Consider the following 22,586-nt stretch of genomic DNA (forward strand, 5'->3'; position numbering starts at 1 on the left):
CTGAGAACCACTCAATTGTACACTTTAAACAGATGGATTGTATGGTATACAAATTATATCTCAATAAAGCTGTTAATAAAAAATAGCTCAATTATAACTCTCCACCCCATAAGTATGGGCTGGGAATAGTGAATTTCTTCCAAAGAGTACAGTATAGAAAGGGGAGGAAAGAATTCTTTCCCAGTGGAGAGACCCGACAAACACTACCTCAGACAGGTGATTAACGCTGACAAGGTGTGATGAGAATGGCACTTTGCTTCTGTGGTCTTCCTTTCCAAAACCCATAACCCTAGTCTAAATATAGAAAAATAGAAGACAAATCCCAATTGAGGGACACTCTAAAAAATACCTGACTAGTACTCTTCAAAATTATCACAGTCATCAAAAACAAAGGAAGTTTGAGAAACTTGCAGACAAGAGGAGCCTAAGGAGATATGACAGCAAATGTAATGCGCTGTCCTGGATGGACTCCTGGAACAGAAACAAGGACATTAGGTTAAAAAAACCCAAACAACTAAGGAAAGATGAATAAAATATATACTTTAATAATATATATCAATACTGGTCCATTAAGTGTGACAAAGTTACATTAATGTAAACTGTTAATAATGGAAGAAACTAGGTGTTATCTAACTAACTCCCTTTACCTCAGTTTCCTCATCTCTAAAGTGGGAGTAAATAGTATCTACCTCATTGGTTTGGGGATTTAAGTGATTTAAGCTATTTTATGTATAATGCTTGAACAGTACCTGGCAAATGGTAAGTGCTCAAAAAATGTTAGCTATTATTACTACTATAGTTACACTTTCTTTCGGATATTTTATTTTAAAATGAGAGATTAAGGAAAAAGTCTACCTAGTGCAACTGTAAGACTGTTTTAAAAGAGGTTCCAAAATGCTGCCCTGTACAATATTTATTAAGTAAGTGCCTGTTGCAGAGGGAGGTGATAGGAAGTTGAATATTTAGGTACATTTTTCTCTATAACAATATATGTTTTCGAAAAAATTGGAAGGGAGTGAAATAACATGTAACTAAGGGAAAAAACAAAGTCAATACATTATTTTAAATTCAGAATTAGTAGGGGGCAAATAAATGAGAAATTTGCTGTTCCCCCATAAAACCTCATGCCAGAACAAGTAAAGAGCACATGGGTATGGACATTTTAGAGAAAAATACCCTTATGTATCATTGAAATAAAATGTAAATGGGGTCCTGGTTATAATGTGGCCACATCAAAACTCTTTCTTAGATGTGCCCCAGTTATCTGGAGAGAAAATGCCTAATATCAAGAACCAAGGATGGTAAGAGTAGTAGTTGGGGTTGTTTAATTTAGAAAGAAGCCTGGATAATAGCCAATAAGTTTCCTGGCTTTAAATAAGACCCTGGTGACATGTTTCATTTTGATTTCTGAGATTAATTAATTATGGGAAAAATCTTAGAATTTATTTAAAGGGTCACATGGGAAAAGTCATACACCAGTAGAGGGGTTTAGTCTAAAACTGAGGCGTTCCAGGACAGGATGACTGGCATGTGGAAAATTACTAAGAAACAAATAATGGCTAGTGTTCTTCTTTTCCGAATTAGAAAGGAGAAATTATTTTTGATACCACTGCAGAGATCATTAGAACCTTTACAAACTTTTTTGGGAAAGAACTTGGTGTACAGTGAGTCCGAGAAACTTTTCCGAATCGTTTGGAGTTTTATTTCTAGTACCTAGTGCAAAATAATAGATTGTTTACCAAGCCTTTAAATGGAAGACAGCAAATTCAAGAGCAGCTTCAAATCATGATAAATGGAGAAACTGGAAGATTAATAAAGAAAGAAATACAAATCATTTTACTAGCCTGGAACTGGTTTTAGCCATGTAGGCTCCTTAAGCACTTGCTACGCTTACTGCAGAAAGGACTGGAAAAATGAGTGCGGCTGAAACATCAGGCTTTAAAGAAACCTACAGCACTTCTGGTGAAATTTAACATGCAAAGGTGAAGATTTATTTTTGGTCTCTCTTTTGTCTATGCCCGAGAATAATTTCACATGCTTCATTTGCTTTTCAATTTTTGTTGTAAACCATAGAATATTTGAGAGACTTTTCTACCATGAAATACACCCAAAGAAATGAATGCAAAATTTTTTCTTTAACAAGGAATAAGATATAAGCAAAATATCTTAGCTTGTCGTCTCCTCGCACTCTCTCCTTGCTAGTCTGAGGTTTTCTGCAAAGATAATAGAAATAATGGCAAAGTCACATGTCTGGTCACACTCATTCTTCTTTCTCAACTTCCCTCTTTATTTCATGCCTCTCCTCTGTTGGAATTCTTTTACAACTTCTGATTTTTTTAAAGAAGTTGTACTAATAATTACTTTCAAAAAGTCATAGTTTGTTCCATATATTAATTACTGCTTTTGCCAGAAAAATCTATAGCCATGATTTAAATATTTTTTTTTTTTACCAAATGTCCCTTGCCTAAGCTGCCTGTAACTCCAGATTTTGCAGCTTTGCACATACATTGCTTCACATTTTCTTATGAAAAAGTTCACTTTTTTTTTTATTTTTAGAATTGTCGTCTTGTAAATGTTATTCTTCTCACAGAAAATACTGCCACAGCTAAATTCATCCTTACAAAGTGCATCAGTTTAGGTAAACAAATTCTCAAGTACACAATGTTCTTTGTTCAGTACAAGTTATAGTTGAGAGGAAACTAATCAAGTAACTTCAAAAATTTCAAAGTAAATAACTATAGTTTAATTCACAATCATCAAGTTTTCAGTTAAAGCAGAGTTATATTCTACAATATCTACTCTTCTACTTAAAACTAATCAGTTTAACAAAACTCTGAAAAATACCTTATTATTAACAAATACTACCCCAGGAATTCTATCATATTTGTGCCAAGAGTAAAACTTTCACTTTGCGCGCAGTAGTAAGTAGAAAAGTGAACTTTAGTTCTTTTTCCTAATTTTGGAAGATTCTTTGTTGAGTAACCATATTTTTTTGGCGCTGCATCGGGATACAGGTGCAGTTCCTTTCTAGATTTCACATTGTCTGGAATGTTCCATGTTTTGATCCAAAATATACTTTATGTTCCACAAATGAGAGGAAGAGCTTGGAGGCCTATAATATTTTACAAAAGTAATTTTTAAAATTCTTTGAAAAAATTCAGTGTTTTACATATTTTATTACATTTTCATGATCAGTGGGGTACCCTTCCGCATGTTTTACTATTTTGCTAACTATGAAAGTAACACATGAATTTCTGAAAAACTCAAAAAATATCAAGAAAAGAAACATTGCCGGTTTTCCATATCCCAGAGATAAAACCTTTTAACAATTTGGAGCACTGTCTTCAAGTCATTTGTCAACTTTAAATTTTATGAAAGTTCTGAATCTGCTTCTTAAATAATATATTGCAAGTCCTCCATTTTCAACTTCCTGAGACGGGAAAGCAATTTTGCTACTATTTCTCCTCAAAAACAGTCCAGGATTTGATTATGTGAAATTGAGGGGGAGTGGGATTCAGAAATTAAAATATCTGTGGTGACAACAGAGAGAAGTCCATCAATGGGAGTGAGCCTGAGGATAATTTGTGCAAATTGATGACGCCCTAAATACATAGCACAAAGCTAAAATTGCTTTAAATTTTTGCAGATTTTTGGAGTTACTTAAATTTCACCCTAATAGCCCTTCTAAATCCTTTCCAGTATTTTTTTGTCTGAAAGGTCATTTGTGGGCTTGCAAGTGTTCAGAAAAGTATTAGGCTATAAGAAATGTTCATTTGTTCCCGCATTCTAGGTTTAAGTAATCCAATAATTCTTACAAATTTTACAATATTGTTTTGGTTTGAATAAAATCATGGCAAATAAATTCCCTCCCTCAAAATAGAATCACAAGTAATAGTAATCAAGGCCTACGATGTATTTAAGGTCCCTGACCTGCTGTGTTTCAATACTTAATCATTTCTGAAGACAAATGTTTACTTCCTTTCTAAATTAAACAAACAAATATGAAGTCTTATCTAAGATTTAAATTGGGTGATGTATAGCAGGATCTCGGTTTTGTTATTTTTTTCTAAGACAGTACTCATTTTGGATGGGTGCTGAACAAACATGCTTAGGACTTCCCCTGGCATGCCAAATAGCATGTTTTTGTTGTTCTTTTGTTTTGTTTCTGACAATCAGTTCCCTGCGCTGATGACCTGGGTGACTTAAACTTAGAAATTTTCTTCACAATTTGAATTAAATTTATCAAAATGACAGCACATGTTAGCCTTTTCTCTTTTTTTGTCCACTAAACATTAGCTAATTCTTTAAACTGGGAATTTTTTGCAAGGATCAAGAAAAAGAAAGGGCTGTCTGTTGCCAAATATAGTGGAATAAATTGTAATTATATTTTTGTAAGTAACATGTAGATATGTAGTGCAATTTTAAAATAAATATTACTTGATTTCTCAGGCAATTTGCTTCAGACATTATATTCTCTCCCACAATACAAAAAAGTAATGTCACAAAGGTGAATTCTAAGATACATATTGACAATAAAGGGCCGCAAGCACACAGTGGGCAAAAGTCCTAGCAAACTTGAAAAATATTTAACTGAACAATAATGGAGCAATGCCAAATGCTAAAAGTCACCAAAGATAATTTTAATTGTTGTAGATATAATGGTGTTCAATGACAGCTGTTTTGGAACAAAAAGGTTATTTCCTGCAAATTTCAGTAAGTTTTCTCCTAAAATAAACTCTCATTGATTGTTAAAATTACCAATTGTCCTTAATGGCAAATGAACACCAAAGTTGGCTAATTACTTTGAATATGGACTCACTCCTACATGTTGATTTGTAAACACTATCTGGAGGAAAAATTAAAAGACATAATGTAGCCCTGTGTTATTTCTCCCTATGGAGATATTACAGGACTCTTATGTAAGAGAAGTAGTTGAAAAAAATATCTAAAGCAAAAATTACTTACAAACTGAATGTTGCAACTTTCCCAGTAAGCACAGCTTCCTCTCTCCTTTCCCCTCTCTTTTTTTGGAAATGACAAGAATAAGCTTTTTTAAAAACTAGATTTTGCTAAATTATAAATAAAAATATAATTATTTAACAAAAGAAATTTAACTTATTAATCAATAAAAATTTATTTTGTGTTCTGGCATAGTACTACTAGAATAAGCTACTTTGGATTTTGTGTTATTTGTACATTACAAGTCTATTTTTAAGTTTATTTGACCCAAGGTTATCATTTTATGTGTTACACATAATGGTACAATGCTATTTTTTGTTTTTATAAATTTAAAAAATTTGTATTGACAGCTACTTGAGTAAAAATAATGTGGGGAAATATAGAGATAAAGAGGGTATAGTTCCTATTCTTAAATCTAGAGACATTGTCATTTGGTTCATTTATTAATGCATTTTATTCCTTCAATTTTTTCTAATTAAGACAACTAATATGCATGCATTATTTTTAAAATTGAAAAAATTCACAAAAAGATAAAGAATAAGAATTACCTTGAACACATCCCACCATCCAGAGATAACCACTGTTAAAACATAAACTTATTTTTTTCTGTGCCTCTGTACGTACAAATATTATTAAACAAGGTATAGATAGTGTTTTGTGTTTTTAAAAATTTTAGTGATCAGTTTAACAGTGATAAGCAAAGAACTGAAATTTTAAAAATGAAGTCTCATTAAGGATTCCCATTATCTTTAGATATTTAGGATTTTTTTTCTTTCATTTAGTTCTATTTCTTCCTTGTGGGGTCCCAGCATTCAATTACATATGCTTGTTAGGTAGTACTCCAGTATTTTCTACTTAAATATTCCTTTTAAAACACTTGGTTTTGAGCAAAACATTGATTAAGGCCTTTCATCAAATAATGCATAAAATCTATGTTTTTAAAAGATTAAAAGGTAAAGAAAAGTTCTATGAGGCTTAGTCTTCGCCAACAAGTAATTAAGCACGGAAGTAATTTAATATAATCATGAGTATTTTGCCAATCAAAAGTTTCAGAACCTAGTCATTTTGTTTCACTCTTTTTAAAAAATGCATCTTTATTGTTAAAAGTATTACAGATGTCCCCTATTTCCCCCCATTGATCCCCTCCTTTTGTAGAATATGCTTAAGATTTTATTCTGTAGTAATACTATACTGACTTTAAAAAGGGTAGATCTATATGTTCTGACGTGAAAAGACCTTATTAAGTGAAAAAATTCACTGAACCAAGTATTTCAAATGATTTATGCTAAACAGCTATAAAAGTTTGTATGCTAAAATAAAGTACATATGTACTTCTATATGTATGAAAATACACAGAAAAGAGACAAAAAAAGAAATGCCTCAGTCTGGGAAGGGAAGCAGAAGTGGTGGGATTGTAAGGGGGAACTTTTACAATTTATTCTAGATACTTCTGTATCTTTTCAACAAAAGTAAATTCATACATTGCTGGTGTAATGTATGAATTACATTCTTTTTATTTTTTCATTTTTTTGGTATGTAATTATTTTTAAATGGAAAAAATTAAGTTGGCCTAACATCGTATCATCATTTATATCAGCCCTTTTTACTGCTCTGAATTCTAGTAATTTCTGTAACCACCTAATCTCTTCTAAGAAAATTGAAAGCTCCTAGAAAAGATATAGGCATTGTACTTTGCATTTTCCCCACAGCCCTGGCATTACTGCCTTGGCATAGCAGGTCCTAAATATGACTGTCTTGAATGTATAAAATCATGATGTAGGCTATGATTTAGAAGCCACTATTCTACCAGAGCAGCAAAACTGTTATCTTATGGAGAGAAATTGACAAAGAGCTCTGGTTATGGATTTCGTTATAAGTCCTTTAATACAAAACACATTGGATAATGTTGCCCTTTCTAGTGTAATTACCAGAAGCTCCATTTAATAAATTTTAACCATGCTTGGCATACATTTTTTTTTTTTTTGGCATACATTTTTAAAAAATAAGACCCAGGAAAACTGAAAGTAACCATTTCTAGTACCACTGCAGGATCAGCCAGGAGCTCTGCAATGGGCACCATGTCTTCTGTGGTGAAAAAAAGAACTTTCATTGGGGCACTCATTGGAGGACAGCGACTGATGGAAGGTCTTCAATTTTATAATGTCAACATAGGAAGGAAAAGTGTTAAGGGAGCCTATCCCTGACTGTTAATATTCACCTTGAACCTAGACAGATATGGCCTAGTTTGACATGGCAACTACAGTTGTGAATTGTAGTTAAATAAGAAAGTCTTCTTAATCATTAATTATATTAATGGATTCCTCAGTGAAAAAAGACTGGATGAACATTTATTGCATGTGATTTCTTTCATAAAATGTACTTATACAGTACCAAATATCTTCATTCATTCAAACTGACAGCTTCTTTCCCGATCTATTCTGATCCAGCCACAGAAATAGAAGTATGGCTAGAAATGCATTAAGCCCTTTGCTCTTCTTTCTTTTTTTTTTCTCCGAGTGGCCACCAAATTACCAGGAATGAGGGAAGCAAGAGGAAGAACTTCCTTCCGGGTAGTGTAGTCATGAATGTAAAAAGAAAAAGAAAAAAAGACTAACTTCAAGAAAGCCACAGAATGTGTACTTTCCTGATGTGCCCTTGCCTGGAAGTGAAAGCATGTGACAATTTTTTTTTCCCCTTTTTATTGACTTTATTGAGGTGACGCTGGTTAACAAAATTATACAGGTGTAAGCTGCGCACTTCTATAACACATCACCTGTACACCATATTGTGTGTTCACCTCCCCAAGTCATGGCCATGACTTCAGTGTGGTGATTGCCGGGGGAGGAGGGTAGAGAGAGAAACGGTGATGGACACCCCCTTCATCCTTGAGGCTCCTCTTTATTTCTTTTCACTGTCTTTCTCCTTGGCTTAAAATCGGATGCAAACCTCTCTCATCCTAAAAAATAAAAATAAAACCAAAAAACACACAAAACAACTCCACCTTGGTTAGACTCAGTGCCAGCTTCCCCTCTTTCCTTCACTGACAAACACGTCGAGGAGCCGTGGGCATTCCTCATCTCCGCTCTCTCACCACGTTGGTAACCAGAACTGGCTTAGAGCCTGGAATGAGGCGTTAGGTAGAGGTGAGTTATCTTGGATCTGTTGCAAACTAGTTGTATGACTCTGGTCAAGGTCTTTCTGTGTCTCAATTTACTCATCTGTAAAATGAGGATGACAACACTGAGAATATTGCTTCCTGACCTTAGAGGGCTGGAGTGAAGATTAAATAGCACAATGCGTGGCTTGTAGGAGGTGCTCGCCAAATGTTTCTGACTGGCCTGGCGTCTGCCTCCATCTCCTTTGTCACCAGAGTTCACCAGGCCAGTCCTAGTTGACTTCTTTATGCCATTTGAGAGAATTGTCTGCTCTCTTCTTTCGACCTTCATCATACCAGGCCACTTTCATTTCTCTTTTTTCTGCTTCTCTAGCTGTTCCTTCTCAGATTTCACCTATCCCTTAAAATCTCTTCTTCCCCAGATATTTCTCCTCAGCCTATCCCCCTTCTTGCTCTCCTGGCAACCTCATTCGCATCAATAGTTTCCTTTTTTAGGTAAACGGTGACGACTCCGAGTTGTATTTCCATTGCAGGCCCCTTTCCAAGTCCCCTGTCTACAGGACTAGAGAGCCAGCTGCCCAGGGACATCTTCACTCAGCTACCCTCCACAAACACCTAAAACTCAACACGTCTCACACTGAGCCCTGACTGCTCAAGTCAGAAACCTGAGCATGAGCTTAGACATATGATCTCAAGTGCAAATGGGTTTTTTTGTCTTAAAGGCCTTGGATCTTACCTCCTAAATATTTTTGTGTGGCTACCTTCTACTCATCCTTCAAGATTAAGCTCAGTACTATATCTCTGGGAAGGCTTCTCATGACTCCCCCCCTCCACAAGCTGAGTTAGATTTCTCCCTGTTGTCCGCACCCCCCTGGAGGCATGCGATGACACGTTCATAGCACGGCACTGTATTCCGCTTTATAAAACAAAACAAAAAACTTGTCTGTCCCCGCTCTAGCACTGTGAGCTCCCTAAAAGCCAGGTTTCTGTCTTTCAGGCAAACACAGTGTGTGGCAAAGAGGATGTGTTTAATAAGAATCTGAAAGCGAACCTACACTACCCCAGTGTTAAGCTTGATTAATGCCACTGCTATCTCAGGCATACTATCCACAGCCTAGAATTTAGCTCAACGGCTTTACAAACAATTTACAAAATATTAAATCTGTTCCTAGATAAGTAAGAGTAAACTATATGCTAGAGTTCAAGGGAGCCTTGCCAAGTCAATAAATTACTTGGTGTTTACTGAATACCAACTGAATATGTTTACTATTTCCATTTCTCACATTTCTTACTGAGAGTAACTGGAATTAAACTTTTTTTTTTTTTTTTTTCCCGTGAGAAGGAAGAGATTCTTTTGGTAAGGATAGCATTTTAAATGATGGTCCTTAAATACTTGAAAATTGTTCTGTCTTGATTGGGACTCGGACTCTAATTCACATAATAGAGAACAACATTAAAAATCTGGCCTTATATTTTGAGTTCTAACAAAATTTTCAGTTTACTGCCTCTGACCTCTTTATTATAGCAATGATTCTCAAATTTTAAGAAGTACACCCAAGTCAGGGAAGCAGAGATGGACCCAAGACTGGGAATGATAATGTGAACTTGGCATTATTAACACCACAGATAATTCACACTAAAACATGCGATTGTTAGTTTGCCAAAATTCTGGGATTTACCTTAGAAATAGTCACTAATTATATCACATTTTTTACATCAGAAAGTTTTCCTTCTTTCCCTACAGGTATAATTAAAGACGCATTATTAGATTCTATGGTTATTTGCCAGTGTCTAATGTTTAGGTAGCACAAATAATGCTAAATTGCTCTTAATTGCTCTTAATTCATTGGTTCATTTACAAATGTTTGTGAGTACCTACTATGCGCCAAGCATACATGCACTTTGGGGGGTTCTTCCTGTTTGGAATAGAGGGTTATTTTGAATGTAATAGTAATTCAGTAAATGTGTGTTGACTCACTGAGTAAATTTAGTGTAGAAAATACTATTATTTGAGCTCTTTTGAAATCTATACAAGAATGCTGTCAGAAAAGTTGCATTGTTAGAACAAGTAAGTATCAGGAAATCCCCTTGGTAGTGGTAGTACTTTAGTGATATCCAATATAAAAACTGAATTGGAGGGTCATAATGTAAAATTGAACAATACACTGAGTCCTTTTTGAACAAAAAAGGCAAATTTAAAGGAACTGTATAACACGCATTTAAACTAGAAATGTTCTTTTTACGATTAATCAAATAATTTTCAATTCAACTTGCAAAAAGAGGACCAAAGGATCTGGAAAATAATCTATTATAGCAAATCCATTATAGTATTATAATAAAATGAAGCGCTTGACTTTAATCCAAGATGTAGACTAAGTACATGTATTTACCAACCCTCCCTACCCCAAAAGCCCATTAAAATGGTTAAGGCCACTGCTACTCCATAGGCATTCTTTTTTTTCTTTTTTTTTTAAAGTGAATTGTCCCATTCTTTTTTTAAAAAAATATATCTTTATTGATTTCAGAGAGAGGAAAGGAGAGGGAGAGAGAGAGATAGAAACACCAATGATGAGAGAGTCATTGATCAAGCCCACAACCTGGGCATGTGCCCTGACCAGGAATCGAATCCCGATGGCCTGGATCCTAGGTCGAGGCTCGAGCCACGCCCGGCCGGGCTCCGTAAGGCATTCTTATGTGAATTAGGAAAAGGCACCTGTTCTTTCAGATAGAATGAGTGTGTGACTAGGACCTAAGACCCTCTTTGTCCACTTGGCTGTCCCTTTGGGGCAGAGTTACAACCCGCACAACAATCTGCTGCAGCCCTGGAATAACAGAATGACAAAACAAGGTAAGTGGGTGGAGAAGGGAAAAGCAAAAGCATGATAGTTCTTAGTCAGTTGGGGAAGAAGGATATAAATAATCCTTTTTTTCTCAACATCATTTTAAAAAATTGAGTTATAATCCATATACCATAAAATTGACCCTTTTAAATGTAAAATTCAGTGGGTTTCAGTATTTAACAAAGTTGTGCAACCATCACCATGGTCTAATTCCAGACCATTTTATCACCCCCAAAAGAAACTTCCCTGTTTTCTCCTCCCCCACCCCCTGGCAACCACTAATCGATTTCTGTCGATGTGGATTTGCCTATTCTATTACATTTCGTATAAATAGAATCATACAACACGGGGCCTTTTGTGACTGACATCTTTCACTTGGCATAACGTTTCTGAGGCTTATACCTGTCCAGCATGTATCAGGATTTTATTCCTTTTTAGTGCTGAATAATATTCCACTGTATAGATATACCATGTTCTTTTTATCCATTCAACCATTGATGGACATTTGGATGGTTTCCACTTTTTGATTACTATTAGTAATGCTGCTGTGAACCCTGGAATACAAGAGCTTATGAAGATTACAAGGCAGTTTGAACATAAATGGCTCTAGACTGCCGTACTCTTGGTTTTGCATTACCTATCTTCCAGCAACTTCTCTCTTCCTTTAAAAATTAAATAAATAAATAATTTATTGATTGATTTTACATCTGTCTCTCCCTCCCCTCTGGCAACCATCAGTTTGTTCTCTGTATTTATGGGTTTGTTTCTGTTTTGTTTGTTTTTTTAGAGTCCACAAATAAGTAAATTACATATTTGTTTTTCTCTGTCTGGCTTATCTAACTTAGTATAATAATACCCTTGCCATGTTGTCGCAAATGGCAAGATTTTATTCTTTTTTATTTCAGAGTAATATTCCATTGTATGTGTGTGTGTGTGTGTGTGTGTAAAACACCTTTTTCTTAAAGACTTTTTAAAAATATGTTTTTTAATTGATTTTAGAGAGAGGGGAAGAGAGAGGGATAGAGAGATAGAAACATCAATGAGAGAGAAACATCAATTGGCTGACTCCTGCATGCCTCCTACTGGGGATCGAGCCCGTAACCCAGGCTTGTGCCCTGACCAGGAATCTAACCAGTAACCTCTTGGTTACTGAGCCACCCCCGCTGGGCCATATTACATCTTTTTTATCCATTCATCTATTGATGGGCACCGAGGTTGCTTCCATGTCTTGGCAAATGTAAATAACGCTGAAATGAATATAAGTGTACATATATATTTCTGAATTAGTGTTTTTGTTTTCTTTGGATAAATACTCAGAAGTGGAACTGCTGAGTCATATGGCAGTTCTATTTTTAAACTTTTTGAGGTATCACCATATTGTTTTCCACAGTGGCTGCACCAATGTACAATTCCTCTAATGGTGCACAAGGGTTTCCTTTTCTCCACACCTTCGCCACACCTGTTATTTGTTGAGTTTTTTATGATCGTCATTCTGACAGGTGTGAGATGGTATTTCATTGTGGTTTTGATTTGCATTTCCCTAAGAATTAGTGATGTTGAGTAACTTTTCATATACCTGTTGGCCTATGAAAATTTGGAGGTCTTCTTTGGGAAAATGTCAGTTCAGATCCTATGTCCATTTGTTAAATAGGTTGTTTGGTTTCTTTGTTGTTGAATTGTTTTATTTATTTATTTATTTATTATTTATTTATTTATTTATTTATTTATTTAATTGATTCCAGAGAGGGAGAGAGAGAGAAACATTGATGTGAGAGAGAAATATTAATCTATTGCCTCCCCCACGCGCCCTTACTGGGGATCGAACTCACCACCTTTTGATGTACAGGATGACACTCCAACCAACTGAGCCACACAAGCCAGCACTGTATGACTTCTTTATGTATTTTGGATATTACTCCATTATTATATATATCATTTGCAAATATCTTCTTTCATTCAAGAGGTTGTCTTTTCATTTTGTTGATGGTTTCCTTCACTGTGCAGGAACTTCTTAGTTTGATATAGTCTTTTTTTTTAGCTTTTGTTGCCTTTGCCCAAAGAGACATGTTGAAGAAGATATTGCTAAGACCCATGTCAAAGAGTTTACTGCCTATGTTTTCTTGCAGGAGTTTTATAGTTTTGAGTCTTACATTTAAGTCTAATCTATTTTGAGTTTATTTTTGTATATGGGGTAAAAATAATGGTCCACTTTCATTTTTGTGTGTGTGTATCTGTGCAGTTTTCCCAACACCACTTACTGAAGAGATGGTCATTGCCCCATTTTATATTTTTGCTTTTTTTGTTGTATATTAATTCACCATATAAGTGAAGGTTTATTTCTGGGCCCTCACTTCTGTTCCACTGATCCATGTGTCATTTTTGTGTGCTAGTAATATACTGTTTTGATTATTATAGCTTTTTAGTATAGTTTAAATTCAGGGAGCATGATACTTCCCACTTTGCTTTTTTCCTCAAGATTGCTTTGGCTATTCAAGGTCTTTTGTGGTTCCATATAAATTTTGGGATTATTTGTTCTAGTTCTGAGAAGAATGCCATTGGTATTTTTACTGGTATTGTACTGAATCTATATAATGCTTTGGGTAGTATGGGCATATTAATAATCCTTGCAATCCACAGGTAAGGTATACTCTTCCATTTATTTGTGTTCTTTTTCATTTCTTTCTTCAATATCTTATAGTTTTTAGAGTATAGATCTTTCACCTCCTTGGTTAAATTTATTCCTAGGTATTTTATTTTATTTTTTAAAATATGTTCTTTATTGATTTCAGAGAGAGGAAGGGAGAGAGAGAGATAGAAACATCAATGATAAGAGAATCATTGATCGGCCACCCCCTGCACACCCCCCACTTGGGATCGAGCCTGCAACCTGGGCATATGCCCTGACCAGGAATCAAACCTCGATGCTCAACCTATGAACCATGCCCACTGGGCTATTATTTTTTTTTATGTAACTGTAAATGGGATTGTTTTCTTAATTTTTCCTTATGATCATTTGCTATGACTGCATACAAATGCAACAGATTTCTGTACATTAACTTTTGTATCCTGTAACTTTACTGAACTCATTTATTAGTTCTGTTTTTGATGGGGTCATTAGGATTTTCTATATATGTATCATGTCAATGGCAAATAGTGACAATCTTAGTTCTTCCTTTCCAATTTGTATGCTTTTAATTTTTTTCTTGTCTGATTGCTGTGGGTAGGGCTTTCAATACTATGTTGAATAAAAGTGGTGAGAGTGGAGATCCTCATGTTATTCCTGATCTTAGAGGAAAAGCTTCCAGCTTTTCAGCATTGAGTATGATATTAGCTGTGGGTTTGTGATATATAGCCTTTATTACATTGAGGAATATTCTCTCTATACCACTTTGCTGAGAGTGTTTATCATAAAAGGATGTTGAATTTTGTCAAATGCTTTCTCGGCATCTATTGAGATGATCATATGGTTTTGCTGATGTGATGTGTCACACTGATTGATTTGAGGAATAAAAAAAGTATTTTTTAATTCTGCATACTAGGTAAAGATATTTAGAAATTGAACTATTGAAATTTTACTGAGAGAACAAATGTATAGTTATGAGAGATTAAAATCATAAAAATACTTTGGAGAGGAAAGAATATCCATGCTATGGTAGTAGGAAGAGATGCTGCCAAGCTACGGTGTCAATAAACAAAGTATTACTCTTTAGTAAAGATACACATCTCACCACCTCCCTCCCTCACCTCCTCCCACTACAGTACAGAAGTTTCTAAACATATAAATGCAATTCATAACCAACCTACCAGTTATTCAAACATTTTAAATGCAGTAGAAATGCAAAACAGAAGGAAAAATTCACCCTGTTCCAAAGTGTCACCTCTAGAAAGGGACTCCAAATTCCATTTTTTAGATGTATGAAAAATGCTCCTTTAGGTATCTGTGCCAGGACTAGCAAACTGAAGGCTGGAAAGAAAGCTGTTGTGATGATCACAGCACCAAGAATTTGGTAGCTTAGTTCAGACATTTAAGAAATGGGCACCTAGAAGCCTGAAAACCTCTTCTATAAAAGGGGATACGGGAAATTATATTATTGAAAAATAACTGTAGCAATAGAACATCTGAAATCACTCTACTAGGAAGCCCAGCTCTTAAGCTATAGGCTCAAACTTCCCAGTCCTCAGATTCTGCTCAAAACAAAAATTGTGTATCAATATTAGTTGTTCCATGTATCAAGAACAAATCTGGCACATGGGTCCCAATGTTCCAAACAAAATTATTTTCATAAAAATGGAAAGGCCTATGATTACCAAACTAAGGCTCAATTCAATAGCTGAGCCTGGGGTTTACATAAATAAATACTAATCAATTTTGTAGACATAAATATTGAAAATACAACTTCTAAAGGTGATTAAAAGTTGACATTCCTATTGTTTCAATAATAAAAATTTGTTGAGAGCCTGCCACTTGCCATAAGCTAGGGCTTCAAAAGTTAATAAAAAATCCCTGTCTTAGTGGGTAGTACATGGGAATTTTTTTTTCCTTCCTCTTAATTTTCCTGTGAACATAAGCTGCTCTAAAATGATAATAAAGTCTTACAAAAATCACTGCATTCATGGACTTTACATTCTAGTGCAGAGAGACAAACAATAAACAAATCAAAGTTTAAAAAGTAATTTCAGGTAGTGATTCATGGTATGAAGAAAAATAAAACTGTTAAGAGAATAAAGAACGATAGTGATAGAAGACCTCTTGATGACAGGTGACACTTGAATTATTTACTTAATAGTAGGCTTGGTTTTGCAAGTTAAACACTCAGCAATCAATCATTCAACAAACACTGATTGTCCACTTATTTGGTCTCTAGCATTGTAGTGCAGTGTGTCCTGGGCATGAAAAGATGAATAAACCATGGCTTCTGCTGTCAAAGCCCTTAATCTTAGTCAGGGAAGAGATACTTCACCGACAACCTATACCAAACTGCAACAGTGTTAGACCAGAAGACTGCACTAAGTGAAGAGAACTAGCAGAATCACAAAGGAACACAATTACTCCCAGGGAGGGCTTCCAGAAGGGAAGATCAGGGTGTTGCAAAGCTCCCCAACCTTTAGCACGTGATATTCATATGTACAGCCCAAATAGAAGGTAAAGAACTATAAACGAGAACTTCTGGTGGCTGAAGGTGACCACCCCCCAGGGTTCTGACAACCCAGGTTCCCTAGCTATCCCAAAGCTTAAGGGACCTGTATTTACTGAAATCTGTTCTTGGCACAGGTACACAAGGGTTGTTTTGGGGTGGGGGGGTTGTTGTTAGCAACTGAAACTACCATAACTGCCTTTCCCCAGGTCCAAGTCCCTTGCTCACTTCTCAGCCTGAACATATTTAAGCCTTTAGGTCCTCTGGAACCCCATAGCTGGAGACAATGGTTCTCCCAGGATTGAACACACTTCAGAGCTCACCCATGAAAGACTTTTTAAGAGTTGAAAAATTCTGCCTGCCCGGGCGTGGCTCAGTGGTTAAGCGTCGACCTAGGATCCAGGCGATCAGGATTCGATTCCCAGTCAGGGCACATGCCTGGGTTGCGGGCTCGATCAATGACTCTCTCATCATTGGTGTTTCTATCTCTCTCCCTCTCCTTTCCTCTCTGAAATCAATAAAGATATATTTAAAAAAAAAAGTTGAAAAATTTTCAGTAGAGAAACTTTTCTGATAAATCCAAAATTTCCCAGAGCAAATAAAACCAACTTTTAAATAAAAGACTTAAGAACAACATTTTAAAACAGTTTGAAAGTTTTATGATAAAATGTGTTTTAGGGATTTGCTTTAGAATTATACAGAAGAGAGGAAGGTTGGTGCAGGTATAGAAGAAACAAGACTGACCATAAGCTGAAACTGGGTTATGTGTATGGCAGGAGTTGGGGGGGTGGAGGAGGGGGGAGGGAGGAGTGTCATTATACTATTCTCTTTACTTCTATGTTGTCTAATGTTTTCCATCACAAAAACTTTTGTGTTTTAGTTTTACATGGCGGAGCCTAGGACCTATGGATTCATACAGGAATCTGGGGTCCATTGCTTTTTCAAAATCTACCTATTAACTTTAAAAAATTTTTTTAAATATATGTTTTTTATTTACTTTTAGAGGGAGAGGAAGAGGGAGAGATAGAAACATCAATGGGAGAGAAACATCATCAATTGGCTGCCTCCTGCACACTCCTTACTGGGGATCAAGCCAGTAACCCAGGCATGTGCCCTTACCAGGAATCGAACCTGCTACCTCTTAGTGCATGAGATGATGCACAACCACTTAGCCACACTAGCTGGGTAAAATCTACCTATTAGAGTAGCGAAACTTTTTACATGCAAGAAATATAGTAGAGTGTCCGTGTAGACTGATGACTAAATATGATGCATATACGAAAAAACCCTTCACTTAGCATCCACACTGCGCTTTACTGTACTGAGTGACTATCAGACAAAAACAATCTCAATGCTTTCACCCATTTAATAAACAGCATTTATTGAGTTCCTACGAGGAGTCTGACTTGACGTTTTCTCATGTTATCTCATCAATGAGATCATGAAGATATATTTCCATTTCATAGATGAGGAAACTAAGCCTCAAAGAGGGCGAGTTTCCTGCTCAAGGTCATAATGAGCAGAGATAAAGGTCAGAACTCTTTTCATTCTACCAGTTAAACTTTGTTTAACAAGAGTTAAAACAAAACTCTTGAAAGGAAAAGGCAAATAAAAAGTAGGACAACTTTCATATTCTGAAAATTCTGCCACCCTAACACGACCAGGAGCACTCTTCTTCCCAACATCTGCTACTCTGCTTCCTACTTCTTGATGCTTAGAGGTCAATCTGATGTACAAAATGGGCCCATTTTTAGGGGGAAGAGTGGAGAAAAATTAATAAAGCAAGGCAAAATATTCTCTTTTTTATTCCCTGAAAATCAGAAGTATTTTTGAGCCTTTAAACGATGTTTTCAAACTCTTAAAACTTGAAGAGTCTAACTCAAAACTACTAAAACTACCAAATGAAATTTCTTGGAATTAGATATCATCATTAATTTCATAGGTGTTCACAAATTATGAAAAATAAAATATTCTCAAAAAATAGGGAGTTATTTCATTCAATATTAAAGAAAAGTGTATTATTGAGGGAATGGCCTTAACATTATGTCTCTTTCAATTTTTCCAAATTATCTAAAAGAAAGCTCTAAGTTGGGGTATTAAGAGAAAATGAAACACTAATTGGGTATATTCTCCATGTTTTTGTTTTGAACTAATACATAGCTGTATTATAATCTAATGATTTGTATATAATCATGTACTAACTTTTATTAAATGTTCCATTAAGATTTTTTTAATTTATAGGTAACCACTCAAAACAGAAATAGTATGCTGAATTAAGCAGGGAGGTAGAGTGAAACGATCAAGCAATTTGAAGTCGGAAGAAATAAGTTATAAGCTTGGCTGTGGTACTTAAGACCTTATAACAAATTAGGCAAGTCATTTGGTGAGGGGCAAGAATAGAGGGAGGAAGAGAGAAAAGGATCTTAATAATATTTAAAGTTGCAAGTAAATTTTCATAACTAGATTTTAAAATCATGCATGGGAACATAATAGAGTCATTTAAAAAGTGGATGTATTTGTGGATGTCAGTGTGTGTGTTTAACCTGTCCAGCATGTTGAACTGGTTATACTTTTTTGAATTTTAAATTAAGATCTTATAAATCACCTGAGAACCTATGGTGTCTATAGACCGATAAATGGTATCTCAGGTAAAGAGGAGCAAATGTCAGAGCTATGATTGTACATAGCTGCTGCAAATAAGTGACTCCATTGGATGACTGGAAACAAAGCACATTACTTTTCTCAACTCATCTGCAAAATGGTTACATGTCACTATTAATGCCAACACTGTTTTGCTAACCCTTGGAAAATAAAATTTTTGTCATGATTTAATTTTTTTTCCTTGAAAAGTAGTTTACCAGAATTTTAAAATGCCTGACTCTGTCAGTGAGACTCCATTTACATAGAGTTGTAAAATGGGGATCAATTCCTTTATGACCGATTCCCACTACTAGACCTGTACTTCCTTCCCAATATAATAAACATAGTATGCAATTATGAACCTGGGACCAAAGTTCCCCTAGTTAGAAGAAAAACAAATATATCAACGAATCTCAAATGAGATAAGCAACTGTGCAAATAAATAAATAAGTAAGTAAATACCACGAGACCAAACATCAATATTTAGAAGGAGCCCTTGTGGTTGGGGAAAATGAACCCAGGCACAATCTTTTGTCTCCAGAAGCTACATATGGATCCAGCTACATATGTGAACTGCTGCAGAGTGGAGACCATGTGCTGTTTTTATCATTTAATCCCCAGCACTTAACAGAGGGCCTGGCATAAAATAAGCACTCAATAAATGTTTGTGGAATGAAAAAGTTCTGCAATTGTAGTTTATACAGTGTTTTTCCAACTTTTTAAAATGTGGCCCACAGTAAGAAACACATTTTACACCAACTCCTGGTACACACAAATGCACGTACACAAAAACACAAAATTTATGAAGCAACACTTTCTTTAATTCAAGAGGTGCTTTCTGATAGTTTCTGTTCTGTTTTATTTGACATTGAAAAATACTGGTTATGATCCACTAAATTGATTTTAATAAGCCACCAGTGGATCAAGACCAGTAATTTAAAAGACAGATTTTTTATACTATTTCTATTTACATTGCTTAACTTCTTACATTTATAGGCTTCATTAATTATAGATTATGTTTTCAAAATCACAAAATATTTGTATCTAGAAGGGAATTTAGAAAGTATTCAAATCAACTCTAAAATGTTGTACCAGTTATGAGTTAACTGAAGTGAGGTTCCCTTTAATCAATGTTGTCGAATTGGAACTTCCTCCAAAAAAGCAGATTGACCCTACCTCACACCATATAAAAATTTAACTCAAAATGTATCACAGATCTAAATGTAAGAGCCAAACCTCTAAAAGTCTTAAAAGAAAAGTGAGGAGCAACTTTTCATGGCTTTGGATTAGGCGTTGATATAACACCAAAAGATAAAATAAATTGGATTTCACCAAAATAAACTTTTTTGCTTCAAATGACTCTGTGGAGAAAGTAAAAAGACAGCTTACTGGATGGAAGGAAACATTTGCAAATTATAGGCCTAATAAGGGACTTGTATATAGACAAATAAAAAGACAAATAACCCAATTTAAAATGCACAAAGGATTTGAATAAACTTTTCTTCAGAGAATACACAAATGGCCAATAAGCACATGAAAACATGCTTGTGTAATTAGTCATTAGAAAAATGCAAATCAAAACCACAATGAGCTACCACTTCACGTCCACTAGGTTAGCTAAAATAAAAATGACAGATAACAAGGATGTGGAGAAATTGGAAACCTCATGAACTGCTGATGGGAATGTAAAATGGTGCAGCTGCTTTGGAAAACAAACTTGTAGTTCTTTAAAAGTTAAACATAAAAATTAAACATAGAATTACCATATGACCCGGAATTCTGCTCTGAGGTATATACCCAAGAGAAATAAAAAATATGTCCACACAAACCTTATACATGAATGTTCACAGCAGCATTATTCCTAACAGCCAAAAATGGAAACAACCCAAATATTCATCAACTAAGAGATGAATAAACAAAATGTGATCTATTCATACAATGGAATAATATTTGGCCATAAAAATGAATGAAGTCCTGATTCATACTACAACATGGGTGAGCCTCAAAAACATTATGCTAAGTAAAACAAGGCAGTCAACAAAAGACCATGTGCGATACCATTTATATGAAATGTCCAAAATAGATAAGTCTATAGAGGCAGAAATTGGCTAGTGGTTGCCTAGGTTTAGGGGGAGTGACTGCTAATGAGTAGAAAGTTTCTTTGAGGGTGATGAAAATGTCTTAAAATTAGCTGAGGATGATGCTGGCACAATTCTGTCAATAAATTAAAAATCATTAAGTCGTGCATTTAAAATGTATAGTATTTAAAGTTTAGATTTTGTAAATTATATCTCAATAAAGCCGATCTTAAAAATAAAGCAGATTGGAACTCTGGAACAATCAAGAAGTAGGATGCACGCAGCACTTCTATGCCTGAGTGTCGAATGTTGAGCCAGGTCAACCTGACCACCTACATGGCAGGCAAAGAAACAGGGCTTTTCAGTGATCAATAAAATGGTCTCTGAAGTCCCTCAAGAGCTATGGCTCTTAACCTCTTATTTTAGGTGACGGTGGAAAGACATGAATTTATTGATTTAAGCTCTCAATCTTCACAAAAAAATGTACTTCAAACTACAAACTGAGGACCTTCTGCACTGCAGGGAAAAGAACTTGGCATCCCCAACGAATTAAGAAGTTAAAGGAATGGAGAGTATCTTGAGCAAGCAATTGACAAGCTTCTTGAAATCAGGGCTTTGCTCGTCTTCACCTCCCCAGGCAGGGCCGGGCCTGGAACAGGATGTTCAGCAGATGAGATTAGAAGGCCGAGAAAGTGAGGCCTGGAGTCCGGAAGACCCGAGGCTTTTCTGATTGGGTACCTCAGCCCCCCCTGGACGGGTCCTGGCCGAGAAAGCGGCAGGAAAAGATGCCCACGATCTGCCCTGCACGTTCGTGAGGCAGCGTGTCCCCAAACCGTTTCTCAAACTTAGGAACGAGGGTCCCACACCCCCGCCCCACGTGTCCGGGCCCCTCCGTGTAGGAACCACTATGAAAGAAATTCTGTTAATGAGTTTAAGACATGCTTTTAATGATTAAAACTAAAACTCCGTCACTCTAAGGGACAGACTACCTGTGTGAATCACAAACGCAAAAAGGGGGACGCTGTAAGTGTACCGCACTGTTGGAATATCAGATTGAAAAACAAAACACCACAGCAGATCCTAAGTATGGTTTAGTATCTTTTCGTAAAGAATGCCACTGGAAAGAACACCGGGGGCGGGGGCGGGGGCGGCTCTCAGACCACTGCGGGGCGCGGGCCCGAACGGGAGGGCGGGCTCCGGAACCCCACACCCCGGGCTCTGCCCTGACGTGACCCGGGCATCTCCCGGAGCTTCGCTCGGGGCCCTGTTCTGTGAAATGGGACCATTCGGGGCCGCCTCCCAGCGGTAGTCTTGAGGAACAAACCGGGCCGGGCACAGAGTAGGCGCGCAGGAAAGGCAGCCCCGGCGGCGAGGGGTCCTACTGTGCGCCAGGCGCGGGCGCCCGGCCGCTCCCTCCGCGCCCGTCGGTCCGCGCGCCCGCCGCCCCGCGCCCCCACCCCCGCCGGCCCCTCGCGGCCGCGGGCAGGCGGGGCCGACCGCGCTGGGAGCCGGAGCGGGAGCCCGCGCGGAGCCGCCGCCTGGGGCGCTCGGTCAGCCTCCGGGACACCGGAGCGGGGCGCCAAGCCGCCGCCGCCGCCGCAGGTCAGAGTCCGGGTGCCCCGCGGTGCTCCCGGCCCACGGGCCACGGGGCGAGGGGACGGAGGGGGAGGGGGCGCGCGGAGGGGTCCGGGACCCGGCAGCGTCGGGGCTGAGGGCTGGCGGGGCTTGAGGAAACCCGGGCCGAAGGCAGGGTCAGAGGGGACCGGGACTGACCGAGGGCTCGCTGGTAAGGGGCCGTGGTTAAGCGGTCGTGGTCCGC

The 22,586-nt window shown here is 36.9% G+C and overlaps 1 protein-coding gene across 2 annotated transcripts in view; it reads left to right on the plus strand.

Moving 5' to 3' along the window:
- The first annotated feature begins 22,270 nt into the window (after nucleotides 1-22,270).
- The window catches only part of PPARG (peroxisome proliferator activated receptor gamma), a 125,090-nt gene continuing 124,774 nt past the window's right edge, over nucleotides 22,271-22,586 (plus strand). The window contains exon 1 of one of the 2 annotated variants that reach the window (XM_081159064.1): nucleotides 22,271-22,369. The gene's annotated coding sequence lies outside the window, so the exon portion shown is untranslated. Of the gene's footprint in view, nucleotides 22,370-22,504; nucleotides 22,554-22,586 lie in introns of those variants that run through there. The other variant, XM_081159066.1, reaches the window with a different exon arrangement.

The sequence above is a fragment of the Miniopterus schreibersii genome (genome assembly GCF_964146895.1).
Source record: "Miniopterus schreibersii genome assembly, chromosome: 15".
In the NCBI taxonomy this organism is placed as follows: Eukaryota; Metazoa; Chordata; class Mammalia; order Chiroptera; family Miniopteridae; genus Miniopterus; species Miniopterus schreibersii.